The sequence below is a fragment of the Rhineura floridana genome, chromosome 9 (assembly GCF_030035675.1).
Source record: "Rhineura floridana isolate rRhiFlo1 chromosome 9, rRhiFlo1.hap2, whole genome shotgun sequence".
In the NCBI taxonomy this organism is placed as follows: Eukaryota; Metazoa; Chordata; class Lepidosauria; order Squamata; family Rhineuridae; genus Rhineura; species Rhineura floridana.
The window spans coordinates 87,224,364-87,248,511 of record NC_084488.1 but is presented as its reverse complement, the minus strand read 5'-3'; the positions used below and the strand labels follow the sequence as shown (position 1 = coordinate 87,248,511).

General features: G+C 40.4%; 1 protein-coding gene and 1 long non-coding RNA gene across 2 annotated transcripts in view; one reads left to right on the top strand and one right to left on the bottom strand.

Annotated features, from left to right (window-relative positions):
- Positions 1-15,348, top strand: part of LOC133364525 (uncharacterized) — a 167,907-nt gene extending 152,559 nt beyond the window's left edge. The window contains exon 4 of the long non-coding RNA XR_009757967.1: positions 12,243-15,348. This is a non-coding gene — a long non-coding RNA (uncharacterized LOC133364525). The remainder of the gene's footprint in view (positions 1-12,242) is intronic.
- Positions 1-24,148, bottom strand: part of LOC133364524 (bifunctional heparan sulfate N-deacetylase/N-sulfotransferase 4) — a 228,620-nt gene that overhangs the window by 161,009 nt on the left and 43,463 nt on the right. The gene's annotated exons all lie outside the window — the stretch shown is intronic.

Sequence of the window (24,148 nt, the reverse complement as noted above, 5' to 3'; positions counted from 1 at the left end):
GTTTGCTTCAGTTTGTTTTCAAATACGATTTATGTATTTTAAATGGTTCTCGCACTGGTGATGACTGGGGGAAGTTCACCTATATTTCTCCCCGGGGATCTAGTGTGGTTGATTATATAATCATACCTAAGACGATGGAAACTGTGAGTTATCTTTTTAGAGTAGCGGTCTGCTCTGTGAGCGATCATCTGCCCCTGGAATTTTTTCTTTCTGTCTCAGGCGGAGCACAGCTACATAAACCTTCCTTGGTTCTCTCAAATCTACCACCACCAGCCAGTTTTAATAAGATTAAGTGGTCCTCCAAAACAGGCCAGGCATTTAAGAATTTTATTCAGCTTCCCCACATAAGCCGATTAGTGAGTTGGTTAACCTCGGACAGTTTGCCCAGTTTGGCAATTTATGAGGACTTGATTCATGATTTAAACGCCACACTTCATACCATCTCCTCGCATACCTTCAGATACCCAATAGACAGATCCAATAGAGAATGTAGGGACCCAAGGAGGAGAATTCGCTCTGCTTACCGCTGCTATCGTAACAATAATGAATGCCAACTCCCGCATTCCTATTATGTATTATGAAAAGAGTACAAGAAACTTATAGCCAGGAAGAAAAATGAGGCTGTCAGGGACTCTTGGCGAATGCTTATAGCTGCAACTATCACGCGTAGCACCAAGTCTTTTTGGCAGATAGTTTCTGGAGCCCTGGGCAGCCACAAGGGAAGTCCCAGCTGTCACATCCCAGCTGACATCTGGGAGGAGCATTTTCGGGCTGTGTTTAACAATTCTGATTCTTTAGGTTCCAGTCCCGCTCTCCTTTTGCCGTCTGATATTCCTGAGTGGCCCCCTGTTGACTCTAATACCATTGTGGAGTTACTTTCACACCTTAAGCTGGGCAAGGCCCCTGGTCCCGATGGTATTCCCCCGGAGTTGCTGAAATGCAACATTAGCTGGTGGGCTTCTCTGTTGGCTTCTCTTTTCATGGTAATCAATAAATCGGGATTGATACCCGCAACTTGGTTGAGAGCTTTCATCATCCCTATCTATAAGAACAGACCTAAAAATGACCCGAGCAACTATCGGCCAATTAGTCTGCTCTCCATTGTGGGTAAGATGTATGCCAGCTACTTAGCTTCCAAGCTGAAATCGTGGGTAAGCGCCAATAATATCATGGGAGAAGAGCAGATTGGATTTAAATCAGGCTGCTCTACTCTTGATCATTGCTTGGTCCTAGCTCAGCTGGCGTACAAACACTCCAAGTCTCATGGAGGTAAACTTTTTGCAGCCTTCATTGACCTGAAGTCTGCTTTTGACTCCATCTCCCGCAAACATCTGTGGAGCAAACTAGAATCTCTCTCTATTGAGAAGAGACTTCTGTTTCTGGACTTCCCAGAAGGATTGCTCCGCCTGTGGCTGCCTCTGAGAGAGCTCTGTCTCAGAGGAAGCTTTTTTCAGTTTAAAACCAGTCAAAAGGAAACTTTGACTGGTGTAATGTTCTCCCAGGCAAGGGTGAACCGAAGAGATTTCCCACAGAAACTTGGTTGGGCTGTCGGTGGCTGGAATTGATCAGGAATCTCCTGGGAAAGGAAGGTATACCTAACAGCCGAGGACGGAGTCAGGACTTCCAGCAAGCTGGGCTGAAAAAAAGCGAGACGTTTATTTTTTTTAAACGATCTATAACGGGCGAGCCTCCTTCTGTCTAATCTTATCATTTGGCATAAATTAGTACAGCAAAAGAGATTTGTTTAAAAGAATCAGCAACTAAAATACCTGGGTGAGTTACACTTTCTCTTTTATACAAGGAATTAAGGAGGAGGAAAGAAAATTTAAACAACTTATTTTAATTTTCTTATGGCAAAAAGCTGGCCTGAATTTGGAATTATAAAGATTAAAACGGATGAGGGGCAACTTATCCGATGAGAAACTCTAATTTAGATGATTATTTGATTGATATATATCTGGGACTATTTTTTCTTGGACTTTCTTTGGACAAATCTGCTGTTCGTGTATGTTACTAATTGTTTGGTGCTGTGAACCAAATTTGTTTTGCATTCTTGGACGTGAGGGAGATAAGAACTGTGCTGGCCAGAAGTCAACAGGCTTGGAATATTAACTTGTATTGGGCCAGGGAGACAGACTAGGAATCCTGTTGGTGTACCGTCCACCTTGCTGCCCAACAGCTTCCTTAGCTGAGCTGACAGAGATAGTCTCAGAGGTGCTCTTGAGATCCCCTAGACTTTTGGTACTGGGGGATTTCAACGTCCATGCCGAGGCTGTCTTATCTGGCGCAGCTCAGGACTTCATTGCCTCCATGACAACAATGGGGCTGTCTCAATTTTCTACCGGCCCAACGCATGTGTCGGGACATACTCTTGATTTGATCTTCGCCACTGGACATGGAGATGGTGATCTGGCGGTGGGGTGTTTTTCATCTACCCCATTGTCATGGACAGATCACCGCTTGCTGAGATTTAGACTTACAGCGGCTCTTTCCCTCTGCAAAGGTGGAGGATCTATTAAGTTGATCTACTCCCGGAGCTGGATGGATCCCGCAAGTTTTCAGGGGGCTCTGGGAGATTTTCTGGCTGATAGGACTGGTGCTCCTGTTGAGGCCCTGGTCGCACTGTGGAATACGGAAATGACCTGGGCTATTGACACGATCACTCCCGCGCGCCCCCTCCGCTGTAGAGCTCATACAGCTCCGTAGTATACCCCGGAGCTGAGAGCGATGAAACATGAGAGGAGGAGGCTGGAGTGCAGATGGAGGAAAACTCCCAGTGGATACAATCATGCCTTGGTAAGTGCCACCAATAAGTTGTATACAAAAGCGGTAAGGACAGCAAAGAAGCTTTATTTTGCTGCCTCTATTAGATCATTCCTATGCCGCCCAGCGGAGCTTTTTAAAGTCGTGCGTGGGCACTTACACTCTGGCCCCCACGATACTACGGAAACATCGGAAGCCCGCTGCAATGAAATTGCTGGACACTTTCAAGATAAGATCGCATGTATCCGCAGGGACCTTGACTCCAATGTTGCGACAGATGAATCCATTGAAGTGTCCGGAGCACGGCCTTGTCCTTCAATATTGGATGAGTTTCAGTTGGTGCAGCTCGAGGAAGTGGACAAGGTGCTTGGAATGGTTCGGTCAACCATGTCTGTTCTGGATCCTTGCCCATCTTGGCTAGTGAAAGCTAGCAGGGCTGGGACCACCGGTTGGGCCAAGGAAGTGGTTAATGCCTCCTTGAGGGAGGGAGTAGTCCCTGGTAGCCTCAAGGAGGCAGTAGTGAGACCTCTTTTAAAGAAACCCTCCTTGGACCCAGATAACTTGAACAACTATAGACCAGTGGCGAATGTCCCTTTTTTGGGCAAGGTTTTGGAACGGGTGGTTGCCGGCCAGCTCCAGGCACTCTTGGATGAAACCGATTATCTAGATCCGTTTCAATCCGGTTTTAGGCCCGGTTTTGGCACCGAAACAGCCTTGGTCGCCCTGTATGATGACCTTTGTCGGGAGAGGGACAGGGGGAGTGTGACTTTGTTGATTCTCCTTGATCTCTCAGCGGCGTTTGATACCATCGACCATGGTATCCTTCTGGGGAGACTTGCGGAGTTGGGTGTCGGGGGCACTGCTTGGCAGTGGTTCCGCTCCTACTTCGCGGACCGTCACCAGAAGGTAGTGCTTGGGGAACATCACTCGACACCATGGACTCTCCATTGTGGAGTCCCTCAGGGGTCGGTCTTGTCCCCCATGCTTTTCAACATCTACATGCAGCCGCTGGGTGCGGTCATCAGGAGTTTTGGAGTGCGTTGCCATCAATATGCTGATGACACGCAGCTCTATTTCTCCTTTTCATCTTCTTCAGGTGAGTCTGTTGATGTGCTGAACCGTTGCCTGACCGCGATAATGGACTGGATGAGAGCTAATAAACTGAGACTCAATCCAGACAAGACCGAGACACTGCTGGTGAACGCCTTCCCTGCTCAGATGGTGGATGTTCACCCTGTTCTGGATGGGGTTACACTCCCCCTGAAAGAACAGGTACGTAGTTTGGGGGTTCTTTTCGATTCTTCCTTGTCTCTCGAGGCCCAAGTGGCCTCGGTGGCACGGAATGCATGTTACCATCTTCGTCTGGTAGCCCAACTACGCCCCTATCTGGACAGGGACGACCTCGCCTCCGTTGTTCATGCTCTGGTAACTTCAAGATTGGATTACTGTAATGCGCTCTATGTAAGGCTGCCCTTGAAGACAGTTCGGAAGCTTCAGCTGGTGCAGAACGCGGCTGCCAGACTATTGACGAGGACCAGTTGGTCTTCGCATATAACACCTATTCTGGAGCATCTGCACTGGCTCCCTATTTGCTTCCGGGCGAGATTCAAGGTGCTGGTTTTGACCTATAAAGCCTTACACGGCATGGGACCTCAATACCTTGTGGAACACCTCTCTCGCTATGAACCTACCCGTTCTCTTCATTCAGAATCCAAGGCCCTCCTCCGGGTACCAGCTCATCGGGAAGCCCGGAGGGTGGTTACTAGATCTAGGGCCTTTTCTGTGGTGGCCCCTGAGTTGTGGAACAGCCTCCCCGAAGAGGTACGCCTGGCGCCTACACTTCTATCTTTCCGGCGCCAGGTAAAGACCTTTTTATGCTCCCAGGCATTTTAATCTTTTAATTTTCTTAATCTTTCTACTTTTAACATGTATCCTTCTTAATTTGTGTTGTATTTCGTTTTTGTTGTGCTTTCCGTTGTTTGTTTGTACATGTTTTTGTGATTTTTTACTATGATATATTGTATTTTATCTTGTTTGTTCACCGCCCTGAGAGCTATTCTGCTAAGGGCGGTATATAAATTGAAATAATAAATAAATAAATAAATAATAAGTAAACTCTTTTGTTGTTGGAAAAAAAAGAAAGAAATAGACTGCCTTTATGTTTGGGAACAGTGGTTAATATTAGAAATTAAAGGCTTCTTTTAAGAATGACAACCAGGAAAACAGCTAAGGCTCTGGAGCGAAGAGGTTCAACTGATGTACAGGAAGGGGCTATCTCCCCAGATATGCTTCAGAAAATAATGGATGGGATTAATGACCTGAAACAAGAAATGATACAGGACAGACAGGAGATGAAAGCTGAATTTGACAAAATGCAACAAGAATTGAAAGATATTGTTAGGAAATATTTTATTGCTAGACCCCAAAAGTTGTTCAGAGATGCTAAGTTGTAGTCAGAGCCAGTTTTGTTTCTTCCCATGAGAAATAACACCCAAAGGCGCCTCTCTGGCTGGAATAATAATAATCTTGGAAAGAAGATAAAGTGTACCCCCCTCTGGAATGTTATTATTTTCTCTTGCCTTGTTCTACTTTATACACCATGTACACTGTAACTTCATGTCATACCCAGCACAAAGAATGAAGTCTTCCCAAATACCTTCCTTATTCATAAGTTTTACATCACACAGCTGAGTAAATAACTTTTACTAGCCCCATGTTTATCTTTCACCAAGTGTCAAAGTAACTCTAATACTCGCTTTTCCTCAGTTCTTATCTCACATTAAGTTTCTTAGATTGACAAATATATGAATTCCTTATCACCTCCTCGCCTTTTAGAATTATGAGTAATGTAACAGAGATGAAGACGCGCTTGCTTTATCTATGTAACACTGTATTCCCTTCTTGTTATGATTTTGCAACAATACCTTGTTTTGCTTATGAACCCTATTTAATGAACCTGCAATCAATAAACGTTGCTCTTTGCCCTGACAGACCCCTGTCTGTGCAGAGCAGAGACCCCTCTTGATCAAGCAGCTGTGTGTGTGTCTATTCCATGTTTATTTTATGTTTATTGGTATCTGGCTGAACCACTGAAACAGGCAAATTAAATTGCTAAAGCTCGCACTCCTATTTTAAGGCTGAGGGGTGCGCTAACTCTCCCTTCTTGGGGAGGGGGCTTAAATTTGAACCCTACAATATAAAGGACCATATGAGAAAAGAAGTGGACGAGATTAAAGGTACAATTGGACAAGTAACTGAGGATGTAAAAAATACTAAAGGAAAGGTGCAAACCTTGGAGAACAGAACAGATATATTAAATTTGGAACTGGAAAAAAACTTGGACTATATGGCTGTCATGGAACTTAGAGATAAAGAACATTGTTTGAGATTTCGTGCAATTCCTGAGGAAACAGGTGAAGATATCAGAGATAAAATTGTTAATGCCTTGGTAAAAATTTTGGATTGGAATGAAGATTTGATGGAATTTGAAATAGACAAAGTTTACAGAATTAATTCCAGATATGCAACAATGAAAAAAATTCCAAGAGATGTGCTTGTCCATTTTGTAAAAAAGAGGACCAGAGATATGGTTTTACAACAACATTTTAATAATGCTCTTAAAATTGATGGCAAGGAAATACTTGTGATGAAGGAAATTCCTATTAGACTTTTACGCAAGAGAAAAGAATATGCTTTCTTTACAGAAAAACTTAAACAATGCAAAATCCAATTTAGATGGGATGTTCCTGAAGGAGTGATCTTTACATTTAGACAACAGAAGTATCGATTGAATACAGTTCAAAAAGCAAGGGATTTCTTGAGAAAAGCTTCAAAAGACATGGAAGAAGACAAAATTAAACAAAGTCAACAGGAACAGGTAGAGGAAGGAAAAGAAGAGGATGGATCAATGGGAGCAACAGGTACAGACTTTTCTAAAATACACGCTTGAAGATGGATTACAAATATCTAACTTGGAATATAAATGGAGCCAATACTCCGCAGAAGAGAAAGTGTTTCACTATTTGAAAAAATTAAAATTGGATATAATTTGTTTACAAGAAACTCACATCAAGAAGAAAGATTCCAAATATTTGATTTGTAAAAATTTGGGTGAAGAATTTATTTTGGCTGGATTGAAAAAAATAAATGGTGTTGTTCTCTATATTAACCCACAATTGTCTCCTAAACTGATATTATCGGATGATAGTGGCAGATTTGTGGGGGTTGAAATTACCTTACAGGGGATAAAAAATTTGTTAGTGGGTATCTATGCCCCCAATGAAGATAAAACAAGGTTTTACACGGGACTTATGGAAAAATTGTTAGATTTCTCATATGATCATTGGTGTGTTATGGGTGATTGGAATGGAGTAATCTCACCACAAATTGATAGACTTTCTGAGAAAAACATTAAAGAGACACAGGGTAAATTACCAAAGATTTGCTTTGAGTTGATGGAAAATTTAGAATTGGTGGATACCTGGAGATACATAAATGATAACGCAAAGGAATTCACTTATTTTTCAGAAAGACACAAAGCATTCTCGAGGATTGACATGATTTGGATGTCTAAAAATCTAGTGAAAGACATCTCCAAGATGGACATATTACCAAAAACTTTCTCTGATCGTAATCTTGTGATATTAACTTTTAAGAAGAAAAATCTTGGATTTAGATGGAGACTAAATGAATCTTTATTACAGAATGATAAAGTAGTACAAGAATGTAAGAAGAAATTAAAAGAGTTTTTTGAACATAATTTACATAAAGGAACAGATGAAAATATTGTTTGGGATACAAGTAAAGCATTCATGAGGGGATATTTTATTAAATGCAACTCTGAATTAAAGAAGAAGAAACAACAGAAAATGCAATTAATCTTGGAAGAAATAAAACAAAAAGAGGAAGAATTGAAAAAGAATCCAACTAAAGCTTCTATTGTAAATCAAATTAAAATGTTACAGAATCAAGTATCAATGCTGACAGTGAGAGAAATTGAAAGGAAAATAAATTTTGCTAAACAAAGGACTTTTGAATTTGCAAATAAACCAGGGAAATGGTTAGCATATAAATTAAGAAAAGAACGACAAAAAAATCTTATTTTAAAGATACAAGAAGGAGATGAGATGTTGACGGATAACGCAAAAATTCAAAAGGTTTTTCATCAGTATTATTCAACTTTATACAAGTGTCAGGAAATTCCCTCTGAAAAAATAGAAGAGTACATATCTAAACAGAATTTGCCTAAAATTACAGATTTTCAGAGACAAGCTATTAATGGCCCTATCACGTCAAGAGAGATATCTGAAGCTATAAGTAAAATTAAATTAGGAAAGGCGCCAGGACCGGATGGGTTATCAGCAGTGTACTACAAATGTTTAGAGGAGGAACTCTTGTTACCTTTACAGTATACAATGAATTCTATTTTGCAAGACGGGAAGATTCCTGATAGTTGGAAAAATGCTAATATAACATTAATACATAAAGAGGAGCAGGACCTAACTAAAACAAAAAATTATAGGCCGATATCTTTATTGAATAATGATTATAAAATATTTACAATGATTTTGGCAGAAAGAATGAAAATAATATTGCAACAATTTATCCAGGAAGATCAATCGGGTTTTTTACCTAAAAGACAACTACGTGATAACGTCAGGAATGTTTTGAATGTGTTGGAATATTTAGAACAACGAAATGATAAACAAGCAGCTTTGATCTTTGTAGATGCTGAGAAAGCGTTTGATAATTTGAATTGGAAATTTATGTTTAAGGTCCTGGAGCAAATGGATTTTGGAGATAATTTTATTAAATGGATTAGATCGATTTATAAATCTCAGAAGGCACAGATAATTGTCAATGGGAGCTTAACGGATTCATGTGAAATACAAAAGGGTACAAGACAGGGATGTCCGTTATCTCCCCTTTTATTTATCTTGGTCTTAGAAGTGCTGCTTAGAGATATAAGGCAAGATAAAAGGATTTCGGGATTAAAGATAAAAAAAGAAGTATATAAACTGAGAGTATTTGCTGATGACTTGATGATTGTATTAGAAAATCCTTTGGAAGGAATTAATGTACTGATGGATAAATTAAAAGAATTTGGACCGTTAACAGGATTTAAGGTTAATAATCAAAAAACAAAGATGTTGGTGAAAAATTTATCTCTAAGGGAACAAAAAGAGTTAATGGACAAGACAGATTTCACAATAGAGAAAAAGTTGAAATATCTAGGTATTATTATGACAAATAAAAATTCAAAGTTGTTTCATAATAATTATGAAAAATTATGGACAGAGATTAAGAAAGATATGTCAAGATGGGATAAACTACAGTTGTCATTAATGGGTAGAATATCTGTGATAAAAATGAATGTATTACCGAGAATGATGTTTTTGTTTCAAACAATACCTGTAATATCCTCTGATTTACCTTTTAAACAATGGCAAAAAGATATTTCTAAATTTGTATGGCAGGGAAAAAAACCAAGAGTTAAATTTAAACTATTACAAGATTCCAAAGAAAGAGGAGGATTGGGACTACCAAATCTGAGACTTTATTTTGCTGCTTGTTGTTTGGTCTGGATAAAAGAATGGATTTTATTGAGGAACAAAAGACTATTGGATTTGGAGGGCCACAACCTGAAGTGGGGATGGCATGGATATCTATGGTATGACAAAGTAAAAGTTAATGTGGACTTTAATAATCATTTTATAAGACGTCCTTTGTTGAAAATATGGAATAGATATAAATCAAGGTTTTGTTCCAAAATACCATTATGTGTCTCAAGAAGCGTTCTATAGAAGAGAAATGGCCGGAAAAGAGAAATGGTTAACTTATCAAGAACTATTAGAAAATGTGCATGGAGAATATATAATGAAACAGAGAGAACAACTAATAAAGGAAGGATATAGTTCTCAATGGTTTGCCTATTTACAATTGTTGGAAAGATATAAAATGGATAAGAAAATGTATGGTTTTGAAATAAGTAAATCTGATTTTGAAATATGTCTGTGTACAAATGATGAATGTATAATTGCGAAAATGTATAAACTTTTGTTAAAAATGGAAATGGAAGAAGAACAAGTAAAAGAGTGTATGGTAAAATGGGCAAAATTTTTTGGTTATAACATACAAATGGATCAATGGGAAAATATGTGGAAAAAAGGATTGAAATTTACACTATGTTACAATCTTAAAGAAAATTTTTATAAAATGATGTATCATTGGCACATGACTCCAGAAAAGTTGTCAAAAATGTATAGCAATGTTCCTAATGTTTGTTGGAAATGTAAACACCAAGAAGGATCATTTTATCATATGTGGTAGTTGTGTAAACAGGCGAAATCATTTTGGACACAGATAGGTAGGATGATGCAAAAAATTCTAAAGATAAATATTCAATTAAAGCCAGAATTTTTTTATTGGGTTTTATGGATAAACAAATAGAAAAGAAATATGGAAGAATAATATTATATATGATTACGGCAGCAAGATTATTATATGCACAAAAGTGGAAAATGGAATCAACACCAACAACGGAAGAATGGTTATTGAAATTAATAGACTTAGTAGAGATGGATAAATTGACATGCTTACTTAGAGAAAAATTGATAGATACATTTCTTAAGGAATGGAAGCCTCTCTTAGACTTTTTGCTGAAAGATCAAAATAAAATGATGATAATGGGATTTGACGATTAATTAAGATAGCCTATGGAGAAAAGTGATCTTGTATGTATTAAGGGACAGGTTTGATATATATTATATACTTATAGCTGATCTGCGACAAATCGGAAGTTAAGATTTTTATTGTATTATTATGTTTTTGTTTTTTGACTTTGTTTTGTTTTGTTTTCTGAAAAGTTGAATAAAAATTATTTTAAAAAAGAGAGAGAAGAGACTTCTGTTTCTGATATCGGCTTTATATCATAACACCTCCATCCAAGTTCGCTGTAGCTATCATGGCCACCTTTCACGAGAAATACGCTCCTCACAAGGTGTTAGGCAAGGATGTGTTCTAGCCCCCACCTTATCTAATTTATACTTGGCTGATCTTCCCTCTGTCTTGGGAAGGCTACAATCCCACCCCCCTAAATTAGGGCCTGCCAAAGTGTCTATCCTGTTTTATGCAGATGACGTGGTTTTAATATCTCAAACCCAGTTGGGTCTAAAAAGATTACTCTCGGGTTTTGCGGATTACTGTAAAGGTAATTCTCTAACTATCAATCATGCTAAATCCAAAGTAATTGTGTTCTCTAAGAGAAAGGCTAGGTTTCCTTGGTATTTAGGTTCTGTCAGAATCGAACAGGTAAACTCCTTCAAGTACTTGGGGATCTGGTTTCAAGAGACGGTCAGTTGGAAATCTCAAGCTAATTATATCAAAGCTAAAGCAGAGAAAAATTTGGGAACATTAACCCGTTTTTATTTCTCTAAAGGTGGGAAATTTGTTCCAGCTGCAGTATGCATTATCAGATCCAAAATAATCCCGATGTTGTTATATGGGCCCCCGATTTGGACCCCTTATTTCAAGGGACACCTTGAAGGCTTTCTTCATGCCTCTTTAAGATCTATCTTTGGTGTGCCTAGATGTGTCTCTGGGGCTACCCTTATGTTGGAAGTTGGTTTAAATTCCATAAACTGTCTAGCATGGCTCTAAACTATTCATTATTGGCTTCAGTGTTTTTCCACGTTTACCCAAGAGTCATATGCGAGACAGATTTTAAGTGACTCATCTAATACATCTTGGTCCAAATTGGTATTGGAGAAAATTGCCTCGGTAGGTCTTTCCCCTGTAGACCTGCTTGAAATGGAACTCAACGGGGCCAAGGCAATGGTGAAACAGCGATTTGTCGACATTGACAACCAAGAGCTCTATGTTGCAGCCTCTGGCCCCTGTTCCCCCCACGCATTGGGTTTGGCAGACTCCCCTAGCAAGGAAGGGATGTGCTACCTACGTTGGCTCTCTGTCCCTAAGTATAGAAGGGCCTTCTCTCTGGCTCGCTTCGATGCTTTACCCTCTAAACTTTTAGAGGGCAGGTACGATAAGATCCTGAGGATTCATAGGTTTTGCCCTTGTGACATGTCTGAGGTGGAGACGGTTTCTCATGTTCTTTTTAATTGTAGATTTTATGATGGTGCCAGAAATTACCTTTTAACTCCTATTTTTCAAGCCTTCTCAGGTCGCTCCATGAGTGTACTTCTATCAACCCTCCTTCAGGGCTCTGATAAAGAAATCACAATACATGTGGCCAAATTTCTGAATCAGGCCATGGAGGTCAGGAAATACCTGATCAGGCCTAGGTCTTGATTCATTGATCTGTTTATATCTTTCAGTTTTAAAAGTTTATACTTATCTGTTAAAGTGTCCGTATTTGTTTTGTATGTGGGTTGCTTGCAATGGTCTGTAGACTACGCAATAAAGATTGTTGTTGTTTAGGTTGTTTTTAAGTGTTTTTAATTATGTGTTTCCCCCTCTAGGATGTACACCTTAACGTGGTGAGGGGGTTTGAGAGTGTTGAAGAAGCTGAGAGCAATGCCGTCAGGAGTCTAGACCAAGAGGCTAGACTCCTAGAAGGGGCACCCAATGCTGAATGTTCAAAGCTGAGACACCAGACTAAGATGCATCCAAATTGTGTCAAGAAATATGGAAAACTAAACAATGGCCCACAGACTGGAAGCGTTCCATATACATCCCAATTCCAAAGAAAGGGGATCTCAGGGAATGCAGTAATTATCAAACTATTGCCTTAATATCTCATGGAAGTAAAGTAATGCTCAAGATTCTACAACAAAGGCTCTTACCATATATGGAGCGAGAAATGCCAGACGTCCAAGCTGGATTCAGAAAGGGAAGAGGCACCAGAGATCATATTGCAAACGTATGCTGGATAATGGAATAGACCAAGGAATTTCAGAAGAAAATCACCTTGTGCTTTATAGATTACAGCAAAGCCTTCGAATGTGTAGATCATGAAAAACTATGGAATACTTTAAAAGAAATGGGGGTGCTACAGCATCTGATTGTCCTGATGCGCAACCTATACTCTGGACAAGAGGCTACTGTAAGGACAGAATATGGAGAAACCGGGTGATTCCCCATCAGAAAGGGTGTGAGACAGGGATGTATTTTATCACCCTATTTGTTTAATCTATACACAGAACATATCATACTGCAAGCGGAATTGGACCAAGATGAAGGAGGTGTGAAAATTGGAGGAAGAAATATCAATAATTGAAGATATGCAGACGATACCATACTACTAGCAGAAACCAGTAATGATTTGAAACAAATGCTGATGACAGTTAAAGAGGAAAGCACAAAAGCAGGACTACAGCTAAACGTCAAGAAGACTAAAGTAATGACAACAGAAAATTTATGCAACTTTAAAGTTGACAATGAGGACATTGAACTTGTCAAGGATTATTGATACCTTGGCACAGTCTTTAACCAAAATGGGGACAATCAGAAGAAGGCTTGGACTGGGGACGGTAGGTGTGAGAGAACTAGAAAAGGTCCTCAAATGCAAAGATGTATCACTGAACACTAAAGTCAGGATCATTCAGACCATGGTATTCCCGATCTGTATGTATGGATGTGAAAGTTGGACAGTGAAAAAAGCAGATAGGAGAAAAATCAACTCATTTGAAAGTGTTGGAGGAGAGCTTTGTGCATACCATGGACTGTGGAAAAGACCTATAATTGGGTGTTAGAACAAATTAAACCAGAACTATCACTAGAAGCTAAAATGATGAAACTGAGGTTATCATACTTTGGACACATAATGAGAAGACAGGATTCACTAGAAAAGACAATAATGCTTGGAAAAACAGAAGGGAGTAGAAAAAGAGGAAGGCCAAACAAGAGATGGATTGATTCCATAAAGGAAGTCACAGACCTGAACTTACAAGATCTGAACAGGGTGGTTCATGACAGATGCTCTTGGAGGTCGCTGATTCATAAGGTTGCCATAAGTCGTGGTCAACTTGGAGGCACATAGAAGAAGAAGAGAGTTAGAAGAGAGCTTTGCGCATAACATGGACTGTGGAAAAGACAAACAATTGGGTGTTAGTCAGTGTGGTGTAGTGGTTAAGGTGTTGGACTACGACCTGGGAGACCAGGGTTTGAATTCCCACATGAAGCTCAGTGGGTGACTTTGGACCAGTCACTGCCTCTCAGCCTCATGAAAACCCTGTTCATAGGGTCGCCATAAGTCGGAATCGACTTGAAGAGAGTACATTTACATTTAGAACAAATTAAACCAGAACTACCATTAGAAGCTAAAATGAGGTTATCATAATTTGGATGCATGATGAGAAGACCTGATTCACTAGGACAGACAATAATGCTGGGAAAAACAGAAGGGAGTAGAAAAAGAGGAAGGACAAACAAGAGATGGATTGATTCCATAAAGGAAGCCACAGACCTGAACTTACAAGATCTGAACAGGGTGCTTCATGGCAGATGCTGTTGGAGATCGCAGATTCATAGGGTCGCCATAAGTCGTAGTCGACTTGAAGGCACATAACAACAACAATTATGCATTTAAAATGGTTGAAACCTGCCCTGGGACCTTTGGGTGAAGGGCGGGTAATCAATTCTAATAACAGTAATAATAATAGGCTTCTTTTGAGCCTAATTCCTGCAAAGGAGGGGCTCTACAGAAGGCTTCTGTGACTCCATGTGTGCCTCTAGGCCAGCCTTTCCCAACCAGTGTGCCTCCAGATGTTGTTGGACCACAACTCCCATAAGCCTCAGCCAGCATTGCCAATGGTCAGGAAAGATGGGAATTGTGGTCCAACTACATCTGGAGGCACACTGGTTGGGAAAGGCTGCTCCAGGCACTACATTGGTAACCCATGCTGTAGAGGTTTGTATTGTTTTAAATCTGTATTTGATTGCATTTTATCTGTTGTAAACCACTTTCTTTTTTTAAAAAAAGAAAGGCAGGGTAGAACAACAATGGCAATAACACAAAAAAATGGAATGAGGGGGTATTTTATTAAAGAATTTGACTTTACTAGCAAAACTTCTTGCAAAAGGGCCCTCAAAACCATCTGATTGATGCTTTAATATTTTAACATAAGAACATAAGACGAGCCTGATGGAACAGGCCAATGGCCCATCTAGTTTATGGTTCACCAGCATGGTGCCTGCAAGTGCAATGGTGCCCTCCAGGTCTCCTACTGATGTTCACAAAGTCTCTGAACCCCATACCCCACACTGTCCCGTTGGTCAAGGGTGGTTGAAAAGCACATAGAGCTGAAAGAGGAAGTTGGAAGAGTGACAATCTTCCCCACTTCCTCTTTCAATTCTATGTACTTTTCAAGGCTCAGATTAATTCTACTGAAGTATCCAGAGGTGGTTGGCACCCACAGCACTGACTCAAAAATCCTCATGTGGTTGGTGCTCCTGAAGACTGATAATTAACGCTCCCCTCTTTTTCTTAAAGATTAGATATCCCATTTTCTCTTTTCTTTAAGTCCTCATAGATAGATTTATTTGGTGTTTTTTGTTTATAATCAGTATTCCCCTTAGTATTGTCAATGGTATCAATTCGATTCTGTTCCATTTGTTAAGTTGAGATCCAGGTTATTTTGTGTTGTTTTATAGTTGTTGTACTCAAAAATTCTTTTCTTTTGACTTTTGTTTAATCCGCTATTTATGATATTTTCAATAAAGAGTGTTAAAATTAAAAAAAATAAATCCTCATGTGCCTATAGGCCTAAAAAGGTTGGAACCTCCAATTTTAGCTGCTCTTAAATATAAGTAGTCACTAGTTTTATTGGAGCTGAAGCCTGTTCAATACAATTTTAGATAGGTTACATGCCTCCCAGGAAGAACATCACAGCAATGGGGAAACCAACTTGCCCCCCTCTATTGGCCAGAGAAGGAACAACTGCAAAAAGCATGCTTCCTCCCCTTCCTGCTAGAAAGTGTCAGTTGCCTGGGACTGCAGAAGCAACAGAAGGAAAGGGCACTCTGTGCTAAGGAAAAGGGAATATGTTGAGTTTTATTTCTCTCTGTTTCCAATTTTAAGTTTAGTTTTCTGCATTTCCACATGAGTTTGTGATTTATTTTTGCAAAATGTCCTCAAAGAAATTCATCGCCATGGTGTGAATTTCTCCTAATATAACATTTTATATGTAATTGTGCCTAACATATACATTTTTGCAAGCCCATTTTCCCTAATATAATGCATTTTTCTATGCTATTTTCACTAATATATGCATGTATGTGCACACTTTAAACTCGTATATGCATTTGTAGGCATTACTTAGCTGGAGAACTGCACTGCAATATGTGGAGAAGTGCGAATGTCAAAGATGGCTGTGTTTGTGTTCACGTTTTGGAAAGTGCAAATTGGTTAACTTAAATGCAAACTGAATCAGATTTCTCCCTCATCCCTACTCTGGTTGCTTTTCATCTTCTAAAGCAGCCTTTGGGTCCCCAAAAGTTGCTGGAATACAGTTCCCATCATCCCTCACCATTGGCCATGCTGGTTGGGGCTGATGGGAGTTGTAGTCCAACCATATCTGGGGACCCAAAGGTTGGGAAAAGCTGTACTAAAGGAACAAAAGCCACCAACTGCCATTCAAGGAAGAACATCTGCAAGGAAAGATCAACCTTGCCCAAACTGGGTATAAATACCTGCTTATAACTTACCATTTTGTGCTGGCCTATATTTCCTTGTTCTCCTGTTTCCCTCCACCCGCCTTTCCTTGCGTGCCTTGTCTTTAAAGTTTGTAACCTACTGGCAGGACCTCTGCCTTGACGTGTACCACTTTTGGGAGACAATAATTGTCTGAAAATTAGGATAAAATATGATTAACAAATAAATAAAATTATTGAATGCATACAACACAGAAACTGTTGTAACTGGCTTGTTAGTGAGCTTTGTAAAATCAACGGCCAGTGAATTCTTGATGAAGATATAGTATAGTTAAAGCTAAGCAGGTGTTGGCCCAACTGGGAGATCACCAGAGACTCCATGTAAACTTATTGGAACTTTCTGAAGTAGGTGGGAATGGACAAAAAATATATAATGATAAAATAAATATTGCAACTTCCCTTACACATAAAATATGAAATCATGTTTGATTGATTTTTGGAGGATGGAATCTCCCGCTGCGCTCATCTACCCACTGGTTTAGCAATTCCCCTCTCAAAATAGTTACAGGTGTTTGTGGCTTTTAAAAAAGAGAAAAGAATAGTCTTTCAAATCTTGTGAAATAAATATTGTTTCCCAATGAAAGAATAATCAGGAATCTTTGCATTCACAAAGCCTCACACTAGAATGCCCAGCTTAGCAATTTGTATTAAAAAAAGTAATCAAATGAAGCACTTTAGTTGCTCAGAATCTTTGTGGAATTGTTGGTTTCATTATATTAATTGGTTCTCTCCTTTGTTCATAAGAGTATGAATCTCTCTTCAACATCCATAGGATGTGTGTCTCTTTATTTATTTAGTGCTTTCGCTCAGCAGGTTTTTAGATCCATCCATGTAATTATGTTTTGTAGGTTTAAGTTGCTTTGTCTTTACTCTTCATAATTTCCACATCTACTAAGGCAGGAATGATATTTTCCCAAAATATCCTTGTTAATTTCAACCATCTCCTTCATTTGCACAATACACTATTTTGGGGGGAGGCTGGGGGGCTAGTTCTCTGGGAACATTTCACGGCTAATAGGAAACAATTTGCTTTCCTTTATTAAGTACATTAAAACTTCATGCCCCAGACATCATTGACTGTAAACATTTGATTCTGCTCAAATTTAATGCACCAAGGCTTTTTGCTCTGCCATATTAGTTTTATTTATGCGCTGTGTTCTGGATTGTTAGCTACTAATGAGACTTCAGCTCTTATTGCTCTAAGGCCCAAACACTAACCTCATTTTAATGAGATCATTATTTGCTGTCTTCTGAATGGAAGACAACAAATTTGCCTTTTAATTAAAGGTCAAAACACCTCTAGCTAAGGAGAGTGAAGAGGTTATCAAATCCTTAGAGAAACTGGAGGAATAGCTTTTTCTCTCTCCCTTAATTCTGTGCCAAGGAAAGGCAAGCCAGACTGGGATGGGGGTGATTACTCTGGCAGGGAAAAAGCTCTAAATATAAGCTAAGCGGTAACAGCACTAAAGTGTGGGAGCTAGAGGCCCCAAGACATTGTGAAAAAGTCAGCCAAAGTAATTAAAGAGACTTTGCTCCTAACCCAAAGGTTTGCAAAAGATTGATACCTCAGTTGAAGCAGGAATCCTTGTTTGCATGAGGAAGGGCTTATAAAGGTGCAGAAAGCAGATGCCAGATTAATTGATCCAACCCCCCCTCTACCACCTAATTTCATATTTCTTATCAGAAAAAAGGGAGGCAAGCATAATTGATAACATGAGCAGTTTAAGTGACAGATGCATGAATGTGACTAATTGAATACTTCTTTTTCCTATCTTCTAAGGATGTGCACATAGATATGGAAATGCCCTAGAGACTAGACCTAATTTGTACACTCCTCTGTATGCGGGTGTACCTGGGTAACTGGGTTTCAGAGCCTGGTTTCAGACCCTGTTTTACAATACAACTCTTGGGAATGGGGGGGGAGTAGAATTGATTTATAGATTACATTTATATCCCACCTTTCTTCCATCATGGAACTCAAGTCAGTGATTGGGAGTTGGCCACATCAATTGTGCCTGTGAGATTTCAATAACAAGCAGATACCCTTGTACTGAAAATGAAAGCACACTCTGGCTCTTGCCATTGTCCAGTGGACCTAGGGCCACTGGTAGCCTGCAACCCCTGCCTCCCAGGAAGACGATCATGGCAGAAGGGAGAGACCAATCTGGTCCCATCCATCAGACAGCAAAGAAGCAGCTGCAGAGAGTTTGCTTCCCCCTCACTGCTAGGAAGATCACTGCCCCAACTGCTAGCTGGCCTAGGACTGCAGAACCCAAAGGATTATTACAGTCAGTTGCAGGCCACCTTAAGAGTCATACAAGTGAAAGGCGGGGCATAAATCTTCAAAATAAATAAAATCATAAGAACATAAGAGGCTCCTGGATAAGGCCAATGAGTCCTGCATCCTGTTCTCACAATGGTCAGCCAGTTGCCTATGGAAAGCCCCCAAATAGGACCTGCATGCAACAAGAGTCTCTGCTTTAGTTGTGCGACAGTTTATACTTGGGGTATATTCTACATAATCAAAAGCTGAATTTCAAACATGGGTTGGTTTGTGACATAGAGATATGTGGGATAATGGCTTTTTGGTCTGCATACCTCTGCCATCTAATCTGGTGATCAGCTACCAGATCCCAGACCTTCTCAATGGTTGAGCCCTGTCCATGGAACTCCTGGCCCATGGAGACATGACTTGCATTTTCTGTAGTTTTGGAAGGTTGGCCACTTGTGAATACTGAGTTTTACATATGATGAGATTAGGGATGGGGGAGAAATTCTATTCAGTTTACATTTCAAGCCGAATCTATCAAATTCACACTTTCCAAAACATAGCCATTCCTTTGAAATTCACACTTATTCAAATTTTGGGATGCAGTTCACCAAACAATGTTTACAAAAATGCAGATATTAATGGAAAGTGTGCATAAAAATGAATATATAAGTGAAAATAACATACAAAATGCATTATATGATGAGAAATGTCTTGCAAAAATATGTACATTAGTCAAAACTGTATACAAAAATGTGTTCTTTGGGGGGCAATTCACACTAAAATGTTGAAGAATTTTCATGAGGATTTATTTTTAAAAAAACCACAAATTGCTGCAGAAATGTAAACTGAATTTAATTTTGGAAAAATAAGAAACTGAGAGAACTGAAATTGATAGAAGTTTCCATCCCTAGATGAGATCAATGTTTACTATTTTCAATTATATTTATACTGTTTTGTGACTGTGCATTTTCTGGTTTAACTGTTTTATGTTATTGGATAGATGTTCTAAATATTTTTTTAAAGATATGACAGAAGTCCTAGGAAATAAGGTGTACATTTTAGAAATAATAACATGATAGTTACTTTAAAACATTTTAAAAAGTTGTCATATCTAATTAAAATCAGAATCAGCAACTTCAAATTTTAGGACTTTCACTGTATTCAGCTCTCTCCCATGTCAGTCATACTTTGCAAAAGTATTTCCTAAAACTGTCCGTAGAGAACAGTATTTAATTGACCTCCTACTTAACAGTAAATGTTAAGTAAGCGTTGTTGAGACTAGAAGGATAGTAAAATTCACATTTCCCCCAGATCTTCATATCAGTAGTAGCAGCAGCAGTACCAGTAAAATTCCTTGTGCCGATCTTTTGTACCTCTAAGAATCCAAAAATGGAATCTAATTGCCCATAATTTAGGGTACAGGACTGCAGACATTCTTCTATAAGTAACCAATTTCAGTTTATTACTGTGTATTGTGGCCACAAATATACCATTTATTGACCATCAGTTGTTAGTACTGCAATACCTTGTTTGGCTAAGCTGTTTATATAGGTGATGATAATTATACAGCCATGAGAATGGCTGTATGCTATAGCCAGCGTGGATTTTTCACATACTGCAATGTTAAATTGAAAATACCCCCCATGCCATCCTGATGCTTCCCATAAGCTCACTTCAAAACAAAACCTTACAAAACTTATAGTCCTGAACTCAGAAATGCTTGCTTAACAACCCTCTCAATTTCATGCCGATAAACAAAACAGTGAGAAAGAATTGAGAGTACAAAGTCTAAAAAGAGAGAAAAAAACCCAGAGCCCTTTTGAACTTTTTTTCTGTCACAGTTCTCATAATCTGTTGAAATTCAATAAAAATCAGCCATGTTAACAGAGGACCAGTAATCCTGTTACTGACCTTGCTCCATACTCTGACCTTCATCTTCTGCAGTTTAAAAGTTTATAAAAATGCCCAACTGATTTTTAATTTATTTATTAAATTTGCATTGAAGTGAATGATGACGGGCATGCTCAGTAAGAACCAACTGTCAGTGTTCTAAAAGCCAGAATCACAGCTGCTGGGCTTGACTAATCAGGGGGCCGGGGCCACACCCACATCTATTCCCCTGACAGAGCGCCAGCGACCAGAGTGGTTTAACAGTCAGCCACTCTGATTGAAGATCTGTGAGGGGAACACGGCCTCTCCTACCAACTCTCAGCACCCTTCACCAACTACACTTCCCAGGATTATTTGAGAGAAGCCATGACTGTCCAAAGTGAAATAAATGTCTGGTGGGGATGTAGCCAGGGACAGCTTTGGTTTAAATTTGGGTGGGAGGCTACATGTGCCTGCTGTAGAATAAAAATGTGGGGAAAACGCTGAAAAGCAATGATATTGTTCACAGTGTTTTCCTTTTGGAAAGAAAATGGGCTTCCCCTCTGCCCAGTACCCACCCACCCAATCTCCTCTACTCCCCTCCCCCTCCCCTCCCTGCCCCTCCCCCAGGTCAGTGTTGGACTATGACCTGGGAGACCAGGATTCGAATCCCCACACAGCCGTGAAGCTCACTGGGTGACCTTGGGCCAGTCACTGCCTCTCAGCCTCAGAGGAAGGCAATGGTAAAACCACCTCTGAATACCATTTACTATGAAAACCCTATTCATAGGGTTGCCATAAGTTGGGATTGGCTTGAAGGCAGTCCATTTCCATTTTCAAACATGAATTCACAGAAATAAATCCCACTGAACTCAAAAAGTATGCAGCTGATCAAACTCACCCTCCCTTCTTCCCCCTCTTATTCCCTCCCTCTTGCCCCTTACCTCTCCTTCCCCTCCCCATGGTCAGTTTTACCTATCTTAAGCATGATTGCATGGGAGTAAATACCATTGAACTCAATAAGCATGCAAATAATCAAACCTGCCCTCCCCTGCCCCTTCCTTTGCTCCTCCCCCTCCAATTCCCTCCTTCCCCCTCCCCTCTCTGCTCCCCCTGCTCCTCCCGCATGGTCAGTTTTACCTATCCTAACCATGATTACATAGGAGTAAATCCCATTGAACACAATAAGCATGCAAATGATCAGACCTAGCTTCCCCCTCTTCCTCCCCTCTCTTCCCCTCCCCTCCTGCTTCTTCCTCCTTCCCTGCCCACTCCAACTTTGCCTCCCCCCGTTCAGTTTTACCTATCCTAAACATGATTCCACGGGAGTAAATCCCACTGAACTGAATAAATGTGCAAATGATCAAACCTGTCCTCCCCTCCCCCTCCTTCCTGCTCCCCTCCCCCTCCCCTCCCTCTCCCTTCTCCCCCCATCCCCTTTGGTCAGTTTCATCGATCCTAAGCATGATTGCAGGGGAGTAAATCCCACTGAACTCAAGAAGCATGCAAATGATCAATCCATTCTCAGCCAGCTGGCACAGGATCCCATTTCTTATCTCCCGGATTAAAAAGCAGAGAAATTCACTAATAGGCATGTGTTACCAAATTCTTCCAAGCTACACAGGAAGTAGATTGGACTGTGAAAGACCAACTCAAATTGTGTTTGCATTTTGACACATTTGTAGGGCAATACAATATCTCAGAAAAGTGCATTCAATTTTCCTGCTTTTTAAAGTTTGATAGAAATATCTGTGGGCTATAGGTACATTCTTAAACCGCAAGGTTTTTTTGCCTATTAGTGAATAACATATTAAAAGCTGGATGATCAAGTGAAAAAAATGGTCATTTTTCTGGGAACGTGGGTGAAATATATAAGAGTCTGTCCTAATTAAGATGGCATTCAAGAGGCAGCTGGACAGCCATCTGTTGGGAATGCTTTGATTTGGATTCCTGCATTGAGCAGGGGGTGGTCTCGATGGCCTTATATGCCCCTTCCAACTCTACTATTCTATGATTTTAAGAACTGTAATTTGGAGCTTCATGAAAGTAACTATAAGATTTTCAGTTCAGCCAGGAAGAGTCAAATATGATTTATGATTTATGGGGAAGAATAAAGTACGTTTTAGAAGGAGGGGAGGGAATCCCTACAGGTAACTCAAAGCACATTGCAATTATCTCATTGCAATTATTTGAGTCACTATACGCAGAACATATCATACGGAAAGCAGGATTGAACCAAGAAGAAGGAGGTGTGAAAATTGGAAGGAGAAATATCAATAATTTAAGATATGCAGACGATACCATACTACTAGCAGAAAGCAGTAAAGATTTGAAATGAATGCTGATGAAAGTTAAAGAGGAAAGCACAAAAGCAGGACTACAGCTGAATGTCAAACAGACTAAAGTAATAATCCTCCATGGCGCAGAGTGGTAAGCGGCAGTAACGCAGCCGAAAACTCTGCTCATGGCCGGAGTTCGATTCCAACAGAAGGAGGAAGTCAAATCTCCGGTAAAAGGGGTCGAGGTCCACTTAGCCCTCCATCCATCTGTGGTTGGTAAAATGAGTACCTGGCAGATGCTGGGGGGTAAAGAAAGACTGGGGAAGGAACTGGCAATCCCACCCCATATATACGGTCTGCCTAGTAAACGTCGCAAGACGTCACCCTAAGAGTCGGAAACGACTCGCACTACAAGTGGGGGGACACCTTCACCTTTACCTTTACCTTTAATGACAACAGAAGATTTATGCAACTTTAGAGTTGACAATGAAGACATTGAACTTGTCAAGGATTATCAATATCTTGGCACAATCATTAACCAAAATGGAGACAATAGTCAAGAAATCAGAAGAAGGCTAGGACTGGGGAGGGCAGCTGTGAGAGAACTAGAAAAGGTCCTCAAATGTAAAGATGTATCACTGAACACTAAAGTCAGGATCTGTCGGAAGGCAGAGCTGGGGTCCCAATCCCGGGGAGCTGGATCCCGGAGAGTTGGGAGAAGAGTATTTGGATGGATGGCAGAGGGAAGGGGGAGGAACTTCCCCCCTTTGGAGCAAAGACGAAACAGAGGAACTGCCAGTGATAAGGTCGCTTAGCAACGGGGAGCCTGAGCCCACCCTGGACATTCTCACGCCTCCCCCTCTTTCAGGCTCAGAGCAAGAGGGGGAAGAGGGAGGGCTGCTCACAGCTGAAAAGTGGGGAGGCAGTTTACCATCAGCCCCTCCCCTATTCCCCATCCTGGAATCGGAAACTTCAGAAGAGGAGGGGGTGATGCTTCCCCCCTCACCGCGCACATGCAGACAGCTGAAAAGACAGGAGAGAAGGGGGGGAAGGCGGGCAGTACCTGAGGGGCAGTTAAGGAGGAGCGAAAGATTGCGTGCCCGTTTGGCCCCTTCTTAAAGAACAGGCGGGAAGAAGTCCCTTGCTCTGTCAACTTTCTCCCAATGCCGCAGGACCTGTATCCCTGTATTGCTTCATGAGAAAATGCAGTCTTTGTTTGGACATTACCCTAATAAAACACGAATTAACTACAGCCGTTGGTCTGGTTCCTGAGTCACATCCTGGGCCTGACAGC